Consider the following 23,130-nt stretch of genomic DNA (forward strand, 5'->3'; position numbering starts at 1 on the left):
TTATATTTGTCTACTCTTACGTTCATAACACATTCATTCATTCATTCATTCATATTAGAATAAATCTGTAGAAGGGTCAATTCTGTACATTGAAAATATTGAAAGAATAAATAGCAGGGGGTGTTACTGGATCGATACCAAACCCAAATATGAGATTTTTTTTTTGTCTGTCTGTCTGTATGTTCAGGCATCACGTGAAAACTAACGGTTCGATTTCGATGAAACTTGGTATAATTATACCTTACTATCCTGGGCATAAAATAGGATACTTTTTATCCTTGAAAAAAACACAGAAAAAATCTTTATTTTTCAGTTTTATTCTACAGAACGCGAGCTCAACAGCAGTAGCTCAATAGAGGGATCTCCTTAATTATTATGGGCCACGCCGTATTTGGGTCCAATAGATATTTATAAGATGTCATCGTCAGAGTTACTCAAAATGGAGATAGAAAACTTCCACGCGAGACCGACATCCGCGCGGACGGAGTCGCGGGCGGAAGCTAGTATATTATAAAAAAGAAACTATTCCCTTTGTACGTTAACCGCCACGCGTCGGTCACCAGCGACGGACGCTTAGCGGAGGATTTGTTTTCAACAGCCCACGCAGGGCCGACCGCAACCGTATGTTCCATCGTGTCCCCCGGGTGGTCTTCGCAGTGATGATACCCGGGTGTTTCCTCCCGCCCAATCAGAAACAGGAACCTACCGAAACTCCCGCGTCCGGTAAGCACCTGCGTCAGGCGGTAGGTGAGGACGCCATGGCGCCTCTCAAGCCACTCCTCAAAGAGGGGACTTACCGCTGCAATGACAGCGAGCCCAGCTCTCGGTTGCGACAGTCGTTGCTGCCATTCCGCCATGAGATCGCACCGGCGCTCGCCCCGCCACGCACTAATCTGGCGCGGCAGCGGAGTTTCGCCCCGGCGACGCGCGTCGGCGCGCAAACTGAAGTCGCGCACGAGCACTTTCGCCTACAAATCCCACGGCGGTAATCCGGCAAGGAGGTTCGCCGCCTCCCTGGAGATCATGAGATTTCCGCGGATCACCCAGATGGCCATGACCCTCTGGGACGTGAGCAGCGTCCGAGTTGGCCGCCGCATCAAGTTCGGCGCCCACACAGGAGCGCCGTAGAGGGCCATGGACCGCACGACCCCCGCATACAACCTGCCGGAGGTTAGGAGGTTAGGAGGCATTTGGCCCCCCGAGGAGGTAGGAGCCGCTTAAGCGCAGCCCCCGTCCGTTCCAACTTAGGAGCCAAACGTCGGAAGTGTTCCACGAAGTTCCATCGACTGTCAAAGACGAGTCCTAGGTACGCCATCAACCCCTGCAAGGGGTTTATCTTTAGTTGTAACTAATCCAATGGCTAGTTTTATCATCAACTGCCCATGAGATTCCATTACTACTTACACATTATAAAAGATAGACTTGCCATAATCTCCACGCTGGGCAACGAGTTTGAGATCATAGTTTGCTTTGATATCTTTTTAGACGGAAATTTTTATATTTTATATTTCTAAGATATTTTTTCAATGATTTTTATTAAGTTTTCTTTTAAATTACCAATAGATTTGAAAGATTGAACTTTCAAATATGTTACACTTATATTTTGTAAGTCATAACCTAATATCGCGGGTGGACTCTAATATCGTGGTATCTCATGGACCAACTCCGAGCCTAACTAAAAATAAATATGTTATTCCTACTATTAGACTTAAGAAAATAAGCGGTTCGTTTAGATGTACATGTATACGCTTTTACAATAAAGTTCCCAGCCATATTCAAAGTTTAAACCTAAATAAATTTAAAAATGTTATTAAAGAAAAGCTTTGTAGTAAAGCTTTTTATAAAATTAAAGACTACTTGGAGGATAGTCAAGCTTGGGAATGAGCTGCTATAATGACCACACGGGTCTTGTTGACATGTTTGTAACATATAGTTACATTTTTATACAATTTGCCATTAAGATAACTAGACATTTGTTTTATATATTTCTTGCTTATTTTATTTTTAAAAGGAAATATAAATATTTCGTAAACGTGTAATTACAAATACACGACACAGGACACGGCATTACCGCACCTTAGGAACTACAATATGTGTAAGGTAAAAATTAAAAAAAAATAATTCATTACAAATATTTTTTTAATTAATTACAATAAACCTGATCATACTAAAAGTTGTTCCAAACAGGAGTTTCTCTCATCGAACGACCTTGGTATCGGTTTCATAGTAAATGTCGTGATGGAATCAACCTCACAGCTCCATCGATCCAAATAATAATGGATAATATCTTGAAAAGCCCACGACATTTGTTAAGTAGAAGTAACAGTCCACATCATGGCTAGTAGGCTCATGCCAGATCATTGGGACAGCAAATGGCATTGAAGAACGCTTTCCATTCATCCAGTTACTTAAATTTGCAATACACGTAACACAACATCGGTGAGGTGCCCATTCTTTGTCTTGGTGACCGATAGTAAAACCAAAATAACTCTCGTATAACATCTTAAATTTTCACTGATTACTCTTCTTTGTGTAGAAGTTGTAAACGAGCCACATATAAAACAAAATGAATCTGCAGAATTAACACAAGTACGTTTAGCGATTTTAGCCATTTTGAACTAAAAAAAAGTAAAAAGCTACTCGAATTCACCGAGAACAGTACGGAAAAGAGTTAAATGACAAGTGACAATCGTAATAAACGATTATGGACATTTATTTTAGTATCTACCCTCAATAAGAAACTAAAATGGTTCGAATCGTATTTAATTTGGGCGTATACCATACGTTTACATTAATAATAATAAAAAAAAACCTGACGTGTAGGAGACTTTTGGTGATTATATTCGTTATCAGTAATGTTTAACTAGACAGAAAGTAAATGCAGTTACTCTGTTGCGAAATTTTGTAAAGTAGTGTTATTAGTGCTCTCGAAAAACAGAAATGCATACACAATATCACAGAAAAGACAAGAAGAGAACAATATACATATTTTTAAGATACCATTGAGATCCTTCTGTTTAAATAATTTGTGCTTTTAACCCGAGTTTTAACCTCTGTGAGTAGTATTTGTTTGTGTGTGGATAAAGTTCACAGCTGAGCAGGCAAGAACATCGGATAGAGGGGAACGGGTAACCAGTTCGATAGTAAAGGGGCTGAGCGGTGTGCGGGGTGCCTTACGACACGATCGTGTGCACGGCAATCCCCGTCCAGTGAAGTTTTTTATACCCCTTCCTCCCTACAATGAATATACTACTGACAAAATACACTGAGATACAAATACTTTTTGTACTGCACTAATACTTGTATAATACTACTTTTGAATTAAATCTTTATATATATAATAATTCTTCTGTAAGTGTGTTTGTCACTGAACTTCTCTTAAACGACTGGACCGATTTTGATTAAATTTTTATGTGTGTTCAAGGGGATCTGAGAATGGTTTAGATTCACAATTTTGTCCACTGGACAATGTTTTTTTAATTAATTTTTAATTTATTAGTAGTTGTTGATTTTGGAATGTTTTACATTGGATCCGACAAATTTTAAAATTAAAGACTGTGTAGACTGGACGTCTGTGGGGTCCGCTAGTATTATATAAAAAAAAATATACGGCATAAAATATTTTCTCTTTTAACTCGGCAAAATTTAATTTGAACGAATATTTGCTCTACTAATATAGTGGTGTCAAACTAATAAACAAAAAACCAGACCAAACCTCTGGCAACACTGCGTCAAATATTCCCAACGTTCCCAACGCCCCAAAATAACCGCGGGCATCGACAGAATATAATAAAATTGTTTTTTTATACGAACGATTGCAATTTTAATATTTGAAATGGTAGCTGCGGACGAATTGCATGATCGAAAATCCGGTATTTCAATGCATGTTTAAATTATTAAAACCGCCATAGACCTGGCTATAATGTATATTAATATATCGCTACACTAATATATAGCTTTATAGTATAGCTAGCTACCACACACTGGAGCTATATTATTGTAGGTACACATGGTTCATGGAATGCAGTATTAGCATTAAGTTTTATCGCACTATTGCTGCGCGGCTGCGTCCGCCACGTTTCTTCAGTCGCAAATAAACTACAACGCTAACCAGTCGTTTCAATTATACTTCCCTAAAGATCTACGAATTCTACTTAGTGTGGCAGACATATACTCCATTCACATATACAGTATATTCAAATAGAACACACAAAACTATAATATACAAGGTGTCCCAAAACTCAACGATATAGTTTTACCAGGTACTAGGCCTTTTTACGACTGATCTGGAAAGCACAAAGAATAAATTGCAACTTTTGAAAAAGTTACAGAGGGAAATCCGATCACTCTTGTAATCAGACACCTTATTAACGTGTACCTTTATGTATATTATAGCTGTAATAGGTGTGTGACGTCCTTTATAGATTCCCTTATGAAAGAGCAGGCTTGATAATAGAAAGATATAATATTCATGCGGGAATTTCAGCATATCAACTATATTACAAAAAGGAATATTTAATGACAGAACACAAAGCTGACAGTGTATAGTCATTCCGTTTGATTTAAAGGTAGGTCTAAAGCATTACTCGTTTAAAGGATTTATAGATCGTTGTAAAACATTAAAGCCACGACCGATTCGTAGAAATAAAAAGTACCTAGTGTAGCGCCGTAAAATTACAAACAGGAAAAAACTCCCATTCAATTAATAAATTGGAAATTACTGTTACTGAGTTACCGCGAAAAAATAAACAAGGAAATCTGAACTCAATGACTAGGAATAGCAAACGAAAACTTTTAATTGAAACAGGAACGTTTGTTTCTAATTACTTGTTTAAAGAAAGAAAGAAAAAGAGGATCCTTCGACCAGGCGAGGTGATCATGTCTTTCTGCCCAACTGTTGTTCGTTGGGATTTTCTATCCATGTTTATTGGCACGTAAACTTCATATGTGCGATGTAGGATTTATGACGTCATCCGTTGATTTGCTTGTAGATCGTCTGTGCGACTTCTGTCATCTATCATTGGTCATGTCATGAGTCACCAAATATGTCAAAAGATGGGCTTGGGTTCGGCTTACAATGGCCCTTGTGACAAAATATGATCTACTATGTATAAGCCGAGAGTAAGCAGAGTACACATTTTTCACTAACCTTACTCTTCCCGTAGGCTTCTTGATAGCCGACCAGGGGACTTACATTTGATAGGCACCGACCAACACCAAGCAACAACGTCCTCTGATAAACCTGAACACTCATGCAGCGAACTGGCACGAGCTGTTGATGATGATCGAACTACCTTAATACTCTGAAGGTTGAAGTTGACTGAAGGTTGAAGGTGGAAGTTGACTTTGGAATTCAATCGTTGATGCACTGTATCATAATTATTACATCGCCTAAGACACTAAGTTTTGTACTATCATAATATAGGTAGGTATACATAATAGTATGTATATGACTACTGGTCACAAGTGCGACTGCCGGGCAAGAGGTCTCGGGTTCGATTTCCGGGTAATAGGTACCTACTGGCTTTTTCGGTTTTTCTAAAATTTCATAGTGGTAGCTCGGAGTCTGGGACTATGCCCAGTATATGGTTCACCCCCTATAGGATTTATGACAAATGTGGTGAAAAGTGGGTGTAAATTGTAGTGGCATTACATACTGTAATGTATGTCTATGTCTACCCCTTCGGGTATAAATGGCGTGATGGTACGAGGTATATACAATAGCTCGGCCTGAATCACGTTACCTCGCGCACCCAGTCGGGGACGCAGAGGAGACCTCCAGTGTTTCACCACAACTCACAATTATAATTTTACCGACTTAGAAAAAAGGGAGAAGGACGTTTGGTTGTTTTTTATTTGTTCGCCGATTACGTCGCCAATTCTAGCACGTTTTTTTTTTATTCGATAGGTTACTCCCGAGAGGGTCCCATTTACACCAAGTCGGCATATGATGATGATATCCCAGGGAAACAGAGGAGAACTTTCGAAAATTGTAGGAACGAGTAATGTTTCTATTATGTTTTTCAGATTTATAAACTCTACCATAGGCGTAGCCAGGTTTTAGTTTCGGGAGGGGTTCAAGAAAGTCGACCCATGAAAAGTGTGAAAAAAAAAAGCTTCCTTCATACATGAGACAAAAAAAAAACCATTTATGTAATATGTAATAAACACATTCATAGGTAGTCATAGAGACCTTTACCAAAATATAAATAATGCTCTGTAATGTCTAGGTACGCATTTTTCGAGGGGGGGGGGGTTGAACCCCATCCCCCCTCCCCCCTGGCTACGCCTATGAACTCTACCATTTAATAAGCGTCTGGGGTCGATCTAATTATGGAGCTGATAGACAGTCGAGGGAACTCTCCAATGGTTTACAGTATGTGTTTGGGCTTGATTAATTTGTGCTGATTTGAACTTTGCACCCATGTAGATTAAAAGTGGCAAAATGAGTCTATGTAGTTTTATACGTTAGGTGCCGTTAGATCATATATTATCAAAATAATATAACTTAAAGGTCACGAAATTGGAAACAGCTTATAACATATTAAACTTACCGGTACCATACCGGCTTCTAAACAATCAGTAGGCAGTTTTTAGATTTTTTAAAGTCCGTTTTTAAACCCAGTTCTACTATTTATAACATTTACTAAAGAAAATAATAATTCTGATATACCTACTTTCGAACGATGCGACCGTTTATATTTATTTAACACCTTTTGTATACTATTTCATTATACTAATGCATAATGAATGCCGTAATATAGACGAATAAATTAAGATCACCTTTTCTTTCTCTCTACTCTACTTTCTCTCTCTTCTACTTAATCGAAAAGTACTGTAATATAAAAACATTACCGATAATTACCGTCAGTTGCACATTTAGTCTTGATTGTAATTCAAAAAGCAACATATTATAATGTTAGCCTGTTACTAACCTCCTAAAAAGTATTAAGTAATAGTTGAAAAGAATATAAGTCAGCAGAGCGCTCTCTGATGAAGCTGATCCTTTTAAACTGCGATCTATCCCCGGTGGTCCAGAGGAGTGTTGAGGTTACGGCAAACTCCTCATTTATAGAACAGGTCAACCAGCAGATCATTAACACAACAAAGAACTCCATAGTTGTGAATATATGACAGAGGTATACTGATACATTTTGTAGTATCCTACATACATAATACATTATCAGTTTACAAAGCTTCTGTTACACCTCCATTTTGCCTGTAATGGAACAAATCCCAATGGACAAACTCATTTCTATTAAATGAGCAATACATTCACAATTCATTTGATATTTGAAATGCATAATGCAACGATGGAAACGATTTGCTATGCAAATATCGATGACTGTTTCAGACTACGATTGAGCGGGGACTCTGGGAGATATCACGGAGCAGTCTAGACGTGCGTTTATCTAGTTGACATTTTGAAATGCGACTTTAAACCTTTAACAATAATGCTCATTATATTTTATCTGTACTTATGCCATTCCAATCCCATTGTGACTGTTTTGTCACAATAATATTACAACATAATATTCATTTTGGCTATTTGTCCCGATCTTCTTCAATTATGACTGTTTTAATAAGGAAATTTTCACCAATTAGTTTAAACAAGATTAAAATTGTAGAACTTGAACACGATTTGGTTGCAAAGGTAATAAACGAATAAAAGTTGAAAACTGCTAAGTCAATTATACCTAATTGGGGTGGCAAAACCAAGTCTATTTTACTTAATAAACTAGTTTATGCCCGCGACTTCGTCCGCGTGGCATAGTGACTTTCGAACAAAGTATAGACATCTGTGCCCGCGACTCCTTCAGCGCATCACTCCTTTCGTTGCACAAAAATAATCACGCACGATGGTTTATTAGCATATTTCATGTATAACTTTGGTGTTTCTATACCGATTTATAAAATTCTCTTTTTGTTGAATAATAATAATAATATTAACGTTTTTTAATTAGAGATAAGTGAGTGTTGAAAATTTAAGAGTAGACAAATATAATCAGAAAGTTAAAGTCAAAGTCAAAATCATTTATTTCAAATAGACCAGGAAGGCACTTTTGAACGTCAAAGCAAATATAATAATATTATTAACGTCTGTATGTCGGTCAGTCCCCTAGTGAAGCTATTTGCTCGTTCCAAAGTGTAGATTCCTATGGAGAAGAACGAGCAAAAAATTATATAGGTTACTTTTCTTCAATCAGGATTACAATACAATTCTTGGTTACATTGTTTCGATTACTTCAACTATGTGAGTAAAAAAAGAAAAAACAAGTAACTTCTCCCGTTTTCCCAATATTTCTTACGTTTTCAACACTCTCCGTGATTTAAAAAAAAAGTTAACATTATTACTTATTAAATAAAATAATAATCTTACAAATCGGTATAGAAACACCAAAGTTATTCATGAAATATGTTAATAACCCATCGTGCGTGATGCCGTGATTATTTTTGTGTAACAGAAGGAGTTACACGCTGACGGAGTCGCGGGCACATATATATCTATATATTGATATATATTTTACTTTTCTGCCAGAAAGCCACCATGCCACGCGGACGAAGTCACGGGCAAAAATTAGTAATTAATAAATTGGCTAACTATTTATTAATAATTAGTTAATATTTAGTTAAAATAGTTAGTTAATAATTAATAATAAATAACAATGAGTCTACAAGGCAGCTTGTGGCGAGCTGTTGGGCAGTGGCAACCCCACTGACCTGACTCCCGGGAGAGGCCCTATTTCTTAACTCCGGTTAGTACTCGTGACTATCCGGAGTGGCCTCTCCTACCTCACTCTCGCCTTAATCGGCTGGTTTGAGTGGAGATTCGCAAGAGTGGAGTTGCCTTCAACTCCACTTGGGGGAAGGATGTATCCCAGTAAGATGCTGGTAGGGGTATTGACTGTACTTCCGGGATTGCTCTGATAGCCGTGGGATGCCTCTCCTTCCTCAAGCAGCTCAACGTATGTTGCTCCCCTTGTCGTTACATGCTAGCGGCCGTTTCCGGGGGCCCATTATTGATTTGCGAGTCACCCCCTGCCTGTTTATCCGTATTTTTCAATATTGGTCAGGGGCAGGGGCCATAGTCCCCATAGTTAACCGGTTAACTATTCCACAGCCACCCACACCCATATCCTTATCATTTCTTTTTACCATATCTCACAATAGTCCTGCATCAACCGGGGATTATCCTTTGGTGTACTTCCATAGTGCATACAGGGATAATCGCCGGCTGATGTCCCATTACATTTAGATTAAAATTGTTCAACGGGCCTCTGCGAGTTGGCTTCGGCTCCTCGTACGCCTGTCTGGGACCCTGTGGTCCCGTGCAAGGAAAGAACAATGAGAAATCCATCATAGTAGCTGTAAACTACATATAATTTTATTAAGTCCAATAACCAATAAATATGAATAAATTAATTATCCAAATTATCAGCTTTCACATTTCATACGATTGAATCACTAAAGATAAAATTAATGCATAAAGCATTAAGCTTTAAAAATAAATATTAAAACGACTCGGTTGTGGTATATATTTTGCAATTTTCCATACAATGAGCCACGTTTTCACAAAACTTTTGAAAAAATTCATAACTCTCGCGAACGTTATAAAAACACAGGTTGATAAAAAAAGATACAACCGAATACCGACTATTGACGTTTATATTGATAGGTCAGTCCGCCATTCAAAATGTTCAAATTAAAAAGGCTTCGAAAATGGCTTCGAGTCCTTTGTTACTGCGCTTTGATAGCATCGAGTATTCGAGATTGGTGACTTTTATTGATCAATCGCATACACGAGTAGAGGCTGTTAAAATCCGATGACCTATCGATCAAATGAATGAATTGAATGGCTTTTAAATAATCTATCTGAGCTGTCTGGGAGTTTTTATACTTTAATGATAAAACCGAGGCAAGCCCGTGCCGCCATTGTTTTATGCAAATGTCCTCAATTCTACAGAAGAATCGTTTCAGTTATCTCGATTAATATTCTCATAAGCAATTTTCCTAGCTTAAATACATATACGTACATTAATTATAAACCTGTTCCTAAACTTAACTTTGAAATTCGAAATTAAAAAAAATATCCTTAAATACAAGCACAGCCCGGGGCCCTAACAGACTAAAAGCGATTTTCAAAATAAAAACAAGTGATGGTGTTTATACAAAGTTACTTTAATACTATTTTTGCCTAACATTCCGTAAAATTCATAAACCTAATTTTATACTGTACCAGCAATACACAGTCAGTTTGCGATGCAGATTTTTTATAAAAATATTTTCCATTGCGCTCCAATTTAACTCAATTACATTGCACGGCGTCTAACGGGCAACGTAACGAGCCAGTTTTTGAAACGCAAACTTTACTCAATATTTCCCCGACAACCGCGGCAAAGGGAAAGTTTTTTTCAATTAAAAGTCCTTGCACTATGTATATGCTTCAGGAGTGGCTAGCCATGTGAATACATAAATTACCGCAGTACGAATGTTTCAAACTTTTATAAAAAGATAACTCAATTGTTTCTTTTAGCTTTTTTACTGTTTAGGTCATGCACGAACATTGTTCTACGTTTTGCATCTGTTTTCAATTGTACCTTCGTTGTTCATATCGGAAAGGACCATACCGCATAAGCTTATTTACTAAACTTTCGGTATACATACATATAAGTTGTACACACTTAACATTGCGAGCACCCAGCTTCACTGACAGACAGACTGACGAACAATTCAATTTGACGTTTCAAAAGTGCCTAATGTAGGATGGTGCCCACTCGATGGTGCTCGATACCGGTTCAGTAACATGAGTAGTCCCGATACGGAATTCCAGGTTCAATTAATAGAATAGGGTACCGTACTAATCTGTTTCGAGCGCTTCCGTGAACGGCGTATCGCATGCGGTAATGAACGATCACACTGCAGATTTGCGGGAGACGGATCGATTAGTTTGCGGCTGTTGCTAATCGAGTACCCTACGTTTGTCTATTCATGTTTGGCTAAACATACCTAACATGTGTTTCTTTAACTACTAATGAAACTCACGTTTCTAGAAAAACTGTACTAGGGGCCTAGACAAAATCCAAGCGTTTTCCGCACAATCGATTTCCGTTCACACTAAGGACTTTGCGTTAGCGAGTCGAAAATGATAGACAAGTTACAAATGGAACGCGTAACGCTCATTCCGCAGCGTGAACCTAAACACTATAAATAGGCTATGGAATAGCGTATAGTAAATGTCACAGTAGGAAAAATTTAAGAAACATATAAATACATTTCCTTAAGTACATACAATTTCAAATATTAATATTATTACAAGCCACGTACAAAATAAATGTAAACTTACCATTTGTACTTTCAATGAATGATAACCTTTTCGATTAAAAAATTAATGTTCATTTTCTGAAGACGGCCGGTATGTTTTTTTTTTTTCTATGTATGTACACCGATTACGCCGAGGTGTATGGTCCGATCTGCGTGATTCTTTTTTTGTTCGACGCGGAGTCTCCCAACTTAGGTTCCATTACAAATTTGATTCGGATTGGTTCAGTATTTTTTATTTTATTAGCAATATAATAAGTACTTATAGTAATTTTTTACGATAGTTCGTAGATTTGAACAACGATTACTTAAACAGTTCTGGTCTGATTTGCGTGATTCCTATGATAATATGTACGTTTACGTTGGTACTGAGCATCTGATAATGAGACCCCAGGGAAGTCGAGGGCATCGCTCAAATTATAAGCTTTCTATGTTTGTTGTGACAATTTTATAAAATTATTCAACCATTTATGTCTGATGATCATCATTTCATGTCAAAGAGCTGATGATGGAAGGTGAAACTCCTCAATGGTTAAGAGTTCAAAGAAATTTCTTTCAAAAATATGCTTACATATGGATCCAATAATATTTTTTGAGGCTTTCGAGTTAAGCCTTCAGTATTTAAATATACCTTGTGGCGACACCTAACAAGTAACAGATGACAGTAGTCGCACATAAACTATCGGCGAACAAATCAACGGATCAATGGATGACGTCATCAATATCCTGCATCGCACATGTGAAGTTTACATGCGAATAAACATGGATAAAAATCCCACCGAACAATTAACAGTTGGGCAAAGAGCCCGCCAGGCACGATCACATCGCCTGGTCGGAGGATCTTACTATCTGTTCCCTAAAACCTATTATACTAAAAAGCAAAAAAATTTATTGAAACTACGTTTAAAAAAACCGACTTCTAGAAGTAAAATCCTAAACTAAAAACCTTAAACTAAAAACCAAATAATAACTAACATTGTACTACCTGTGTCTACACACAGCTAGTTTAGAAGTCGGTGCCATAACCTCATAACAAAATATTACTTATCGATACTACCTGTACCTACATTGTATAATAATAATATGAATCTGGTTAGGTTTTAATATAATTTTGTTTAACATTGTGAGGAAATCTGAGCTTATAATATCTAATAAGTTTGAAATCGCCAACCCGCTTTGAGCAAGCTTTAGATTGATATGATATCCAAATCTCAGGGACAAAACTGTTACATAAAGGTCACTTCAGTAACAATAATATATTTATTTTTGACTGTCAGATTTAGCGATGGGTTATTGAAAACAACAATACAAATCTTACCAATAATACTAGTCTTGGACGCGTTCGACCGTGCAGCTCATCGCGATCAAAGAAAGCGGTCGAAACGAATGACTTCTCTTTGATTTATTTTATTTGTAAATATTACTGTCTATGTTACTCTAAGAAGTCTAAAAATGAAATGGGTTCATCTCACGAATATGTCAGAATAAAGTCGATCTTTCTATTGTCGTAAAGATGTCACAACTGACATAATCACAATATAAATGTATTACACGACGCGACGTGACAAAAGAAAAAGCAAAATAACGATAGATTTTATGAGACTTCAAAACTCAGTTGATTACACATTGAAATGAAGTGTTCAAATAAAATTAAAACTCTTTATTTATCTTATTCAACTTATATTTTAGAGGATGATAAACCATTTTATGTCCTGCATGTTGGACCGGCTCTACTGGGCACTTGCTCACACTAGACAGTGCTCAAATACGATCACTAGTTAGGTACGTAAACTACAAGTATTAATTTATTGAAATGTTATCTGGGGCTCCGTGGCATCGAGCAGTTCTTTATTTTTTGAATTGAAAGATTAAATTAAAGATTATTTTTATTTGTATAGTTGTATTATTTCAAATTGTAAGTGTACATATGTGGGCACTACTTATGATTGAAACAACCGCTTATATTCTTTACAAATTGGATTTTTGTCCCATTAGTTTTGACGCTGTACTGTCGTTGCATTGTCCCTACATATGTATATAATAGGTAAATGATCAAATAATGTATCAGAGATATTTTAAAAAACTTAAAAAAAAAAGTAACGATGGACTTTCTTGCTATCTTCTTCTCCATTCGAAGCTATACTTTGGAACGAGCACCTAGCTTCACTGACAGACAGACTGACGGACAATTCAATTTGGCGTTTCAAAAGTGCCTAATTTAGGATTAATTGAAATAAATGCATTGACTTTGTAAAAAAAACCATTTACTTGTCCAGCCCTGGGTAAGACGACTAAACCACTGCTCTAAACCGGAGCCCCGGTAATATACTAGGCCGTCTGGAGGGTCGAACTTACGGATAAATTAAAAAAATATAAAACAATTAGTCACCTCACCGTTAAGGTAAATTTTCGACATTTGTTAAGTATTTCTGTCCAAAACTCGGATCGAGCCATAGATTAGATAAATATCCGTTATTCAGTGCAGTAGGTAATATCACAAGCACAACAGTCAGCCTTTAGGTGATGTGGAAACAACTTTTAATTTACTATGTAAAATCTTTTCTATCTCAGAAGTATTGTATCTACTTTAATTTAATTAATGTCAGTGTAATCTGCTCTACAGCTGAATTATTACCAACTTGACTGCAACTTCACAGCACCCTAAAACTTTAACCTCTTTGAAAGTACATCTTGTTTCTGCGAGATAGTCCGCTATCTTAAGCAACATTAATTTATTAGCTCTTGAGAGTTGTGGCCACTTTACATTCTGCACTAATTGCTTCGTAGCGAAATGGTACACATTTTTAAATAGACCAGGTATATATTTTGTGTTTCAATTTATGTAGTTGTAAAAAAGAAACAAAACGTGATTTTTAGGGTTCCGTAGGCAAATGGCAAAAAACGGAACCCTTATAGATTCGTCATGCCTGTCTGTCTGTCTGTCTGTCCGTATGTCCCAGCTATTTATTTCCGAAACTGTTGGACCTACGTACTTGAAACTTTGTAGGTTGATATATTTCAGTAACCGCTATTCAAATTTTTAATAAAAATAATAATTAAAGGGGGCACTCCATACATGGAACGGACCAACGGATGAATGTTTTTTTTTCAGCTAACCTATCCGTGATCAGTTCTATGGATAGGACTTTAAAAAAGACATTAAGGCTCCTAAAACCAGTTTTCGTCAAAATCAAGTGTCTTCCCCCCCCCCCCCCTCTAACTTTTAAAATAAGAGAGTGAGAAAGCTAAAAAATATATATGCTGTAGATTTCAATAGAAACTTACAACGAAAATTGGTTTGAATCATTATTAGTTTTTAAAAAATAATATTTCAAAAAACACAAATATAAGTTTGTCGTTCATACAAACAGTATGTAAAACCAAGTTATTTTATAACTTTTATATTATGTCCGCTTAGCAACAAGTATATTACTGCTACGAAACTCTTCATGGGCGAGTCCGACTCGCACTTGGCTGGTTTTTGGAAAAAAATTATAAACTGGAATTAGGGTTTCAGCACTGTACTTAATTTATTTATTATAGGTACTTAATGTCTTTTTTATAAATGTATAAATTTAAAAAAAAGTATTAGTATCTAATTGTATATAAGCATCTACGTACTTGAATGGTTGTTCATCTATTAAAGCAAATCAAAAGAAATACACTGTAACGGGTTCTAAATCATAAATAAAAGAGAATAAGTCTATCCCTTGCTCACCACATCAAAGGAGGTGTTGCAAATATCCATTGGCTTTGTGTCGTGCATTGTACCTAACAAAGCTCGTCAACTGCATGGTTTACCATGATTGGCACACGATTAAGAGTCAATTAAACTCGTTCCAGTAACTCTTTGTCTACTGTTATTTATTTCTGAATAGTATTCATTTTTGTTTCAGTGTTTAGTGTTGGTTTTATCGAACTTTGAAGCGGTTTTCGCCTTCTCACTTACGAATATCCCGTATGGTACTACCCCAGTATCTACTACATACTAGTACTTTAACAGTGTTTGTTTGTCTTTCTGTCACATTTCAAACGGAACGGAAGTATAGAAAATATAATATGATGAATCCAGATATAGGTATATGTATACAGTATAGATATAAGTTACTATTTGCTTTGACTATTGAGCGACATACTATATACCTACAGATATTCGTGTTAATTATTTATTTATCCTGAAATCAAAATTAAACATAAATGTAATGTATATATTGACTATCATTAATATGTATCTATGTATGTGTCTTCCTCCGTCATAAAAAAGTGACAAATGACATTTCACACTGCCATCAAGCAAACTTTGTGGACCTAGGTAACCTCAACCACTTGATCTCTACATAACTTCCCAAAGCTATCATTGTGAGTAATTGCAAGTGAATGTTACTGAAGTTTACATTTTTACTTAAGTGAATACAACAAACAAACTAACATTATTTTGTCAATGTCTATTTGTTCTTCCATATAGATATAGTTTATAGGATCATTTTGCTCTTAAAAACTAATGAAAACTCACATGCCGTCCGTAACTCAGATGTAAGTTTGTTACCTGTTGAAAAAAAATAAAATTGACGTTATTACTTGTATCTATTTTCAATAAATAGAAATATATAGATCGGTGTCTAACGAGTAACATTCCAAGTTTATAATATATTCATTTCATATTTATTTTCTCGAATATATCACACATAATTTCTATGTTACGTTTCTTAAAAACTGTGTTGATAAGTTGAAAGCAATGCGTAGTGTATTGAGTAATAAGGTACTTTCAGCTAGCCAAATTTATACGTTTAGTAATAACTCCTTTACCTTTCTTCGAAAATTTTCTATGAGATTACGAGATCTGACTTCATCACAATGCTGCCTAAGTTTAAAGTAAAATCAGATTAAGAACATTATGGTTCTTACTTTTGTATAGGGTTATATTATGTGACGATTTTTTTGAACAATGATTATTTCATTTAGTCCTTTTTGAAGTGGTACACTACATTGCTAACCACATCATATACCAAGATATCAGTAGAAAATGTGGAAATGTACCTATCAAAATAGAAAATATATTCGTCTAAGCTATATAACATTAGTGTATATTTAGCTAAAATACATTTCTGGATAATTATAGGTTTCATTGCTTAGAAATATCAAATCGTATCTTGAGTCTGATTTAGTTTCATTATAAGTAACAATATCTGATACAGAGTGGGACACCTTGTACAAAACTTGACAAATCTCTCAATTAGTTTCGATGTTTGATGAATATACCTACGAAAAATCCACCTCTACACGTAATTTAAATAAAAATGACGTGTAGGAATGCCATTTTGTGTCTGTCGTCTGTTTTTAGAAATACATATCATTTTATAACTTAAATATCAGATACTTTCATCTGCAAACTTCATGGAGTCGTAGACTAGAATCAACCAATTTCCGATATATCAGATTGGTGGCTGATTCTATACAAGATGGTTTCCTTTTACATTCAGTTGTCGGATCTCTGTTCGTGTACACATTGTATTTTGAAATGCAATAAATATTTTCCTTCGATTTCGATTCGATAGACATTTTTATTGGAAGTTTCCGGAACCTTAAGCATTTTGTTGAACTGGATTACTACTCGGATAATTCTTTTCATAGATTTCAGAAGCTGAGCTCAGGCTGTGCTATTATTATATAAATTCAGTCCGTGAATCGCGTTCACTTTGAATTTTTTTAAAGACATTTTTTTGACATGCTATCAGTTTTCCTACATCTGGTCTTCTATGTATGTAAATTTAATATTTAGAAGTCGATCTATTTAACAAATTCCATGGTTTGAATACCCCTAGATGGTTCATACCTCTTTACAATTAGCGGGCGGGTTTGAGTTAGTAAATTAAAGTTTAATAAAGTTAAAACTAAGCAGTGAAGTTTACAAAAAAGAGTAATAAAATATGATGAGATGGAATAGTCAATATATATTTGACCAGAAAAAATAATTAAACGAGCGGTTACGTGTGGAGCGGTAATAAATCTCATTCTAAGCAATTCAATACAATGAGGTAATAAAAAAAAACAGCACTTAAATAGTAATGAAAAAAATCAGCAGGCCGGGTTTCTGTCATGGCTCCGGCGCTGTGCTAATCGTCGCAGACGGCTTTCGCTCACCACCGCAGCTTCGGTGGGTTGCTAGCAGCCTCCTGCTCCTTAGTCCGCGGGAAACCTCGCTCCTACGCACCTATGCAATTTTAAATTACACTCCAGGGGTAGGATAAACAAGACTACGTGGAGTCGGTTTTGGAACTTCTGTTGCACATCATATTAAATTTTTAACCAACATGAATATATCTTCGTAAGTCATTAGGCCTACTTACGTTATGCGAATCTTTATGCCAAAACAAATTGGTCTTTAAAATTTAATATGCTGTGCAACATGTTTATATCTGTGGAGGCTTGTCATTAGCAACTTAATTATATATTTTTGTTACCTATTCTGTTATTAGTCTGTAAGCCTTCTTAAAATGAATAAAATAAAAATAAAATAAACAAAAGTTGGTGATAGAACTGAATTGCTACAAAACCGATTGAACGTAGTCTTGTTTGTCCAACCCCTAGAGTGTAATTTAAAATCGCGTAGGAGCGAGGTGGCGCACGGGCTGAGGAGCAGGAGGCTGCTAGCGAGCCACCGTGGCTGAGGCTGGCCAACAAGCCGGAAGCCCGCAGCGCCGGATCCGTGACAGAAACGTGACAGACGTGCGTGATTGCTTGCATGCTGCTTGTTTTATTACATTATCCAAGTCTTCGAAGATATTATATAAAATTGCTAGTTAATGTGATTAATTTTGTGCCATGTATCACTTTATCTAAATTGAGTAAACGTTATATATAATTGCTAGACAGTACCTATAATTATATAATATCCCACCCAAAACATAAATGTGAAAGGCGGCCAAGTTCGATAATATTGGAATGCTTCGCCTAGAAAAGAAGTGAGATCTAAATAAGTACCAAGTTCCATACACAGACCTCAGTTAAAAATGATATAACAAGTTGGCAAGTTTTCACACACTTTGTTATAAACCTACTAAACGCAATGAGTCAAGTATATAATTTTCTATTAAAACTTGCCAAGTTATATCATTTTTAACTGAGGTCTGTGTATGGAACTTGGTACTTATTTAGATCTCACTTCTTTTATAGACCAAGCATTCCAATATTATCGAACTTGGCCGCCTTTCACATTTATGTTTTGGGTGGGATTTCATTTATTTTTGTATGGTCTATTTTCTTTTTTTTTCTTATTTTACTTTACTTTGATTAAATACAAACCTTCGTAACGAATTTTAGGTCGGTACGACCATTGGAAGATATAGATAGTTTTTTGTTTTAGTTCCTTAGGGGTATGAATTTACACCTTCATTATTTTTAAAACCGACTCACACTTGGCCATTTTCAGATTTTTTCCTTTACCTTGACCTGAAGACCTACCTCCATGCCAATTTTCAAGTCAATACGAACATTGGAAGTGGTCTAGGTTTTTGATGAGTGAGTGAGTGAGTCAGTCAGTCAGTCAGTGAGTGTATAGTAAAAATAGCTATTTTCTAACGTCAATATCTTAAGACCTACAATAGGTACATTAATGAAATTTTGTATTTTAGATAAGTAAGTAGATCTCGACAGATACTAGAAATTTCATATGCGTAGATAAAATAGATTTTGAGTTATAGGTGGGTCGAACTTGGCCCGAAATGGCACATGTAATATAACCCACGGCCGGTGTGTCGGTTTTTTTGCTCGAACTTGGCGGACACACTGCCGTGTGTCTAGATCAAGATTTATTACTTTGGCTGATCATAGCGAACCGCTTATTCCGTCGTTTTTACCGCTCATTCGATTACTCAATTATTTTTATAATTGACATTGTATGATAAAATAACCCAACTATTTGTTTTTTTATTAGGTACTAACCATGTTTTACTGTCGCAATAATTAATTAACGGCCATTCAATTAAATAACTGCTCAATATGTTTTTCAACTGATCATAATAATATCTCGAATATTTAAAAATAAGCTCAAAAAATTAGTTCCCATATTTAAATATCGAACAATAGCTAGCTCGTGTTCTAGTTTCCGAATGTACGTTACTCGCAGCTTAGACACAAAGTGACTGGAATGGGAAGTGACGTATGCATAGTTAGGTGGTTTTCACACGTTGAGTCTAGTAAGGCATGTGTGCCTTTGTCCGTACGAGCTAACTACAAATACCTATGTGTGTGCTTTCGTGTCTTTTGTTCATTGTAGTATACGTAGAGATGTATACGTCTAGTTCAGGAGCATAACAATGTTGGAAACAGTCGTCTCGGTCGACTATCGCTTAAATATTATTTGGCTTGTAGCACAGGCTACAGATTACAGATAAAGAATTAATTTATTACTTGTTACCTGCCTGTTGCTACATGCTAACGCGAGCTCAACAGCAGTAGCTCAACAGAGGGATCTCCTTAATTATTATGGCCGTATTTGGGTCCAATAGATATATTTATAAGATGTCATTGCCAGAGTTACTCAAAATGGAGAAGTAAAACATCCACGCGAAGATCGACATCCGCGCGGACGAAGTCGCGGGCGGAAGCTAGAAGGTAATAATTACTTTCGGGCATAATTGATATATTATGAACACAAACCTAACAGATCCTTATTATATATTATGCGGAGAAATATAAAATTCTATTATTCCATTAGATATGACAAGTTTCAAAAAACACGCAATTTCTTTAGCCGACTCAGGAACCGAACCTGAGACCCGTTACCTACTCAGCAGTTACAATTACGAACTTCGCGTGAGTTGAGCACTTTTGATTCTTCATGCTTTAAAAATAGGTAAATATTATATTGTACTCCATTTAGGTTTATCTCTGTCGTAATAATAAATAAATATCCTTATTTACATTCATAGATCTGTACATAAATACAGAGTTTATTGACTGCACCATTTATTGAATAGTGAGTGGGCAAGTATTCACGGTCTCTGATTGGCTGGAGCTTTCTCCACCCGGCAGTAGAAATAAATTGCAGAATTTTTATTTGTTATTCACAAACTATGTATTTGTATCAATCGCTTACATATATGTATAAACGTATATATCTTTATTTGAAGTGGTCAGTTCCAAACTGCCTAAACCGACTTTTGAGTAGTTTATGCTTGTACCATGGGTAATTGTTGGGGAGCTCTTTTCAATTAAACACTTTCCCACACGGGCTGCAACATCTTTGTATAGGTACCTCTAGAACTGTAGTGTACGAGACGGTGTCCGCTTACCGCTTGTGTATCAGACAAGCCGTAGACTTTAGACATAGAAAATCTTCGTAATTATTACGTTCTGACAGTCTGTCAGGTAATCCTTTTTTCAGGAGGCAGGGGGGAAAATTATCCAATGACTTCTCTCGCCAGGGCAAGGCGAAAAGGAGTGTCAGACTCTTACTGACTAAAAACCACCCCGTTCCTCTCCTGCTTGTCGAGCCCCCCGGTAAACCCGCTAGGTAGTCCGCAGCTCTAGGCTGCGGCATGTTTAGTGGTAACTAAACATATAAACAGAAGCATCCCAATATTTTAAAGTATCAACTTTCCAATGAGTCACATGTTAGGTCATTCATCTGACACGTCAACCAGACCAGGGTCTGGTTCTCGTAAAATATAACTAATGGGTAATTGGCTTGTAACTTGTTAAATATTCTTAAGGGTAAAGTAACGCACAACACAATACGACACGCCACATCTGGTTGCCCGGATTGCAAGGGGCTCTGGCGAGGAGATGTGAATAATGTTATGTAAACGATAGGGGACTTACTCTTGGACTGCGGAGTCGGAAGGTTGTCTGACTAGAATTGGTTCCTTTGAACCCAGTTGTACTAAGTAAATTCAGTGTGTAGTGTGGAATTTTGGTGAGTAGCAGTGTGAAAGTAAGAAAAAGGGTACGTGAATATGGTTTTATTACAAGCTAAGGCCTTTATCCTATCTTCTTATTTGTGTCCCAGTGCCCTGCACCGTACTTGTTGTACGCGCATCTCCAGGGAGCGGGGGTAGGCTTCACCAAGTATCTTGGAGATTCTCCATACATTTGTTAGCTATGTTCGAATGGAGCACTAGGATCAAAACACGTGTGTCTCGTCAACATCCACACCCGCCATAGGAGGTATGTATATCTATACTAAAAAATTCTACGGTTGACGAAACATGTACTGTCGAAACGGGGTTCTATTAAGGAGGTGAAATGATGTGTAGGTCTGAATGGCCACTTCGGTGTACACAAGTGCATCTGTAACGGTAATCTTCCACGTAGCTTACACCCTTCTCTTTGCTCGCTCCCTTTTATTTTATGAGTAAATGTAAATAAATTAGAATATATCCCTTTAATATATCGATTCCTCATGAATTCCCATTTAACCTATCAGTAACAAGATGAACAAGTTAATAAAGTAAGTTATGTTATTTATTGGGAATTCATTAATTATCCCGTGAAACGTCAGAAAAACGATGGGAGAGTGACCAGTGACCCTGAACGAGCTCTACAGAAATGAGCGAATGGAGGGGTGAGCCACTCCATTCGTTCATTTCTCTAGAAAGGATAAGCCACCCTAAGACAGGCTAGAAACAATGTCACAATGTTTAAGTAAAATTTAAAATCTTTTTTCCGACCAATGGTTTTGCATATTTAATGGGTAAAGTCGAGTCACCTGACTGTGCAGTATGCAATATAGTAGAAGATGTCCACCATATTCTGTCGGAAAGTGTTCGGGGCGAAGTTGAAAGAAAACAAATATTTCCTAAACTTAATTATGATGTTGGCAAATTTAGCAGTGTTTTGTCTCCACCATTATCAGACAAAGCTAGAAAATTATATTTACATACTTGTTAAAAATATTTTTATTGATAGATATTAAGTTCTTTTATCTTTATATTTTGTTAAGGTTCCTATGAGAGTAACATAGTCACTGTGTGATTAAACCCTCAATATATTTATTAAAGGTTAAAAAAAAGTAAAATTTATTACCTTTCAAAGAATTACAGTTTTACATTAGGATATTCATGAACCAGCAAAAATAGTCAAATTTCAAAAATGTAAAATCGACTAATGAAAGATTGATTAGTTTTTAATGTTTTACATACATACGGAGGTAAGCAGAGACTATGGAATGCCAATTTTTAATATTTTATGCTATTGAAAATTCGAAGCAATTGGTTTTAAACTGAGACTATTGTTAAATTTCACAATAAACGTCTCGAGTCCTTAGTGAAACAAAACTGTTTGTAAATAACTCGTGAATATTAATGTTTAAGACCATTTCGTATGGTTCCTAAGCTCCATATAAAGTAAGAAGTAACGGTAAGTACTCGAATCTTACAGAGTTCTTTAAGTAGACGGAAACTTGAACAATATTAAAGTTTTCGCAATATTAACCGTCACTACCGGAAAATATCTTAGAACACTTTATTGTTTGTCTTTCCAGTATTCTTTAGTTCTTATGACAAACTTGAAAGACTTAGTTGTTGTCTTGTGTACCAAGTAGTAGTATTGCTCATTTCAAATAGTCTTTTATGAACACTACTTTGATTTATCTTGTTTATTACTTATTCAAGAATGGACTGTTTATTTGTATTCTTATACATATTTCCTTACATTTCTTACTTGTTTTATTACAATTAATCATGTTGTACTTTATATTGTTCTTATGTGATATCTCTTTCAAATCTTTGCTTAACTTAGCTAGAGCCCATTATGAAAAATAACTATCAGGAGGTGATTTGTTAGCGGATTTAAACACTGAGCGTTTAACTT

General features: G+C 36.1%; 1 protein-coding gene across 1 annotated transcript in view; it reads right to left on the bottom strand.

Annotated features, from left to right (window-relative positions):
• The window catches only part of LOC118267774 (glucose transporter type 1), a 133,095-nt gene extending 117,242 nt beyond the window's left edge, over positions 1-15,853 (bottom strand). The window contains exon 1 of the mRNA XM_050704086.1: positions 15,833-15,853. The gene's annotated coding sequence lies outside the window, so the exon portion shown is untranslated. The remainder of the gene's footprint in view (positions 1-15,832) is intronic.
• Positions 15,854-23,130: the final 7,277 nt, after the last annotated feature.

Source organism: Spodoptera frugiperda, chromosome 25, assembly GCF_023101765.2.
Source record: "Spodoptera frugiperda isolate SF20-4 chromosome 25, AGI-APGP_CSIRO_Sfru_2.0, whole genome shotgun sequence".
NCBI lineage: Eukaryota > Metazoa > Arthropoda > Insecta > Lepidoptera > Noctuidae > Spodoptera > Spodoptera frugiperda.